Consider the following 3,617-nt stretch of genomic DNA (forward strand, 5'->3'; position numbering starts at 1 on the left):
GAAGTAGAATGAAAAGAATCGAATGCAACTACACAAGAACAAGTCTGTAACTGTCGTTCGGAATTAGTTTTGCGCAGTGTTAAATGAAACATGGATATCTGACTCATAGAGAGTCCGTTTTGGCTCCACAAGTGGTCATAACATTTGTGATGGCCAAATGCTTCAAAGGATTCTTTCATAGGGAACTTTTGGAGACCTTTCCTTAAGGAATTCATTCAGAAACTTGTATAGAAACTTTCTTAATGAGCACTCGACAAACGCATTTCGAGAACATACACAAAGTCCCAGCTATGGACCTATTGCATCATCATAACTGAGGTCTCTTGCATTTGCCTACAAGTAATGTGATCTCATATGGAGATGTTTAGTGAAGTAGAATGGAAAAAATCGAATGCAACTACACAAGAACCAGTTTGTAAATGTCGTTTGGAATCAGTTTTGCGCAGTGTTAACTGAAACATGGATATCTGACTCATACGGAGTCCGTTTTGGCTCCACAAGTAGTCAAAATGTCTGTGACAACCAGATGCTTGAAAGGATTCTTTCATATGGAACTTTTGGAGAACTTTTCTTAAGGAGTTCGTTCAGAAACTTGTACAGAAACATTCTTAATGAGCACTCGACAAACGCATTTCGAGAACATACACAAAGTCCCAGCTATGGACCTAGTGCATTATCATAACTGAGGTCTCTTGCATTTCCCCACAGGTAAATGGATCTCATATGGAGATGTTTAGTGAAGTAGAATGGAAAAAATCGAATGCAACTACACATGAACCAGTGTGTAACTGTCGTTCAGAATCAGTTTTGCGCAGTGTTAACTCAAACATGGATATCTGACTCATACGGAGTCCATTTTGGCTCCACAAGTAGTCAAAATGTCTATGACGACCAGATGCTTCAAAGGATTCTTTCATATGGAACTTTTGGAGAACTTTTCTTAAGGAGTTCGTTCAGAAACTTGTATAGAAACTTTCTTAATGAGCACTCGACAAACTCATTTCGAGAACATACACAAAGTCCCAGCTATGGACCTAGTGCATCATCATAACTGAGGTCTCTTGCATTTCCCTACAAGTAAATGGATCTCATATGGAGATGTTTTGTGAAGTAGAACGGAAAAAATCGAATGCAACTACACAAGAACCGGTCTTTAACTGTCGATCGGAATCAGTTTTGCGCAGTGTTAACTGAAACATGGATATCTGACTCATACGGAGTCCGTTTTGGCTCCACAAGTAGTTTAAACATTTGTGACAACCAGATGCTTCAAAGGATTCTTTCATAGGGAAGTTTTGGAGAACTTTTCTTAAGGAGTTCGTTCAGAAACTTGTATAGAAACTTTCTTAATGAGCACTCGACAAACTCATTTCGAGAATATACACAAAGTCCCAGCTATGGACCTAGTGCATCATCATAAATGAGGTCTCTTGCATTTGCCTACAAGTAAATGGATCTCATATGGAGATGTTTAGTGAAGTAGAATGGAAAGAATCGAATGCAACTACACAAGAACAAGTCTGTAACTGTCGTTCGGAATCAGTTTTGCGCAGTGTTAACTGAAACATGGATATCTGACTCATAGAGAGTCCGTTTTGGCTCCACAAGTGGTCAAAACATTTGTGATGGCCAGATACTTCAAAGGATTCTTTCATAGGGAACTTTTGGAGACCTTTCCTTAAGGAGTTCGTTCAGAAACTTGTATAGAAACTTTCTTAATGAGCACTCGACAAACGCATTTCGAGAACATACACAAAGTCCCAGCTATGGACCTAGTGCATCATCATAATTGAGGTCTCTTGCATTTCCCTACAATTAATTGGATCTCATATGGAGATGTTTAGTGAAGTAGAATGGAAAAAATCGAATGCAACTACACATGAGCCAGTGTGTAACTGTCGTTCGGAATCAGTTTTGCGCAGTGTTAAATGAAACATGGATATCTGACTCATAGGGAGTCCGTTTTGGCTCCACAAGTAGTCAAAATGTCTGTGACGACCAGATGCTTCAAAGGATTCTTTCATATGGAACTTTTGGAGAACTTTTCTTAAGGAGTTCGTTCAGAAACTTGTATAGAAACTTTCTTAATGAGCACTCGACAAACGCATTTCGAGAACATACACAAAGTCCCAGCTATGGACCTATTGCATCATCATAACTGAGGTCTCTTGCATTTGCCTACAAGTAATGTGATCTCATATGGAGATGTTTAGTGAAGTAGAATGGAAAAAATCGAATGCAACTACACAAGAACCAGTTTGTAAATGTCGTTTGGAATCAGTTTTGCGCAGTGTTAACTGAAACATGGATATCTGACTCATACGGAGTCCGTTTTGGCTCCACAAGTAGTCAAAATGTCTGTGACAACCAGATGCTTGAAAGGATTCTTTCATATGGAACTTTTGGAGAACTTTTCTTAAGGAGTTCGTTCAGAAACTTGTATAGAAACATTCTTAATGAGCACTCGACAAACGCATTTCGAGAACATACACAAAGTCCCAGCTATGGACCTAGTGCATTATCATAACTGAGGTCTCTTGCATTTCCCCACAGGTAAATGGATCTCATATGGAGATGTTTAGTGAAGTAGAATGGAAAAAATCGAATGCAACTACACATGAACCAGTGTGTAACTGTCGTTCAGAATCAGTTTTGCGCAGTGTTAACTCAAACATGGATATCTGACTCATACGGAGTCCATTTTGGCTCCACAAGTAGTCAAAATGTCTATGACGACCAGATGCTTCAAAGGATTCTTTCATATGGAACTTTTGGAGAACTTTTCTTAAGGAGTTCGTTCAGAAACTTGTATAGAAACTTTCTTAATGAGCACTCGACAAACTCATTTCGAGAACATACACAAAGTCCCAGCTATGGACCTAGTGCATCATCATAACTGAGGTCTCTTGCATTTCCCTACAAGTAAATGGATCTCATATGGAGATGTTTTGTGAAGTAGAACGGAAAAAATCGAATGCAACTACACAAGAACCGGTCTTTAACTGTCGATCGGAATCAGTTTTGCGCAGTGTTAACTGAAACATGGATATCTGACTCATACGGAGTCCGTTTTGGCTCCACAAGTAGTTAAAACATTTGTGACAACCAGATGCTTCAAAGGATTCTTTCATAGGGAAGTTTTGGAGAACTTTTCTTAAGGAGTTCGTTCAGAAACTTGTATAGAAACTTTCTTAATGAGCACTCGACAAACTCATTTCGAGAATATACACAAAGTCCCAGCTATGGACCTAGTGCATCATCATAAATGAGGTCTCTTGCATTTGCCTACAAGTAAATGGATCTCATATGGAGATGTTTAGTGAAGTAGAATGGAAAGAATCGAATGCAACTACACAAGAACAAGTCTGTAACTGTCGTTCGGAATCAGTTTTGCGCAGTGTTAACTGAAACATGGATATCTGACTCATAGAGAGTCCGTTTTGGCTCCACAAGTGGTCAAAACATTTGTGATGGCCAGATACTTCAAAGGATTCTTTCATAGGGAACTTTTGGAGACCTTTCCTTAAGGAGTTCGTTCAGAAACTTGTATAGAAACTTTGTTAATGAGCACTCGACAAACGCATTTCGAGAACATACACAAAGTCCCAGCTATGGAC

This window comes from Aegilops tauschii, chromosome 4 (assembly GCF_002575655.3).
Source record: "Aegilops tauschii subsp. strangulata cultivar AL8/78 chromosome 4, Aet v6.0, whole genome shotgun sequence".
NCBI classification, from domain to species: Eukaryota; Viridiplantae; Streptophyta; class Magnoliopsida; order Poales; family Poaceae; genus Aegilops; species Aegilops tauschii.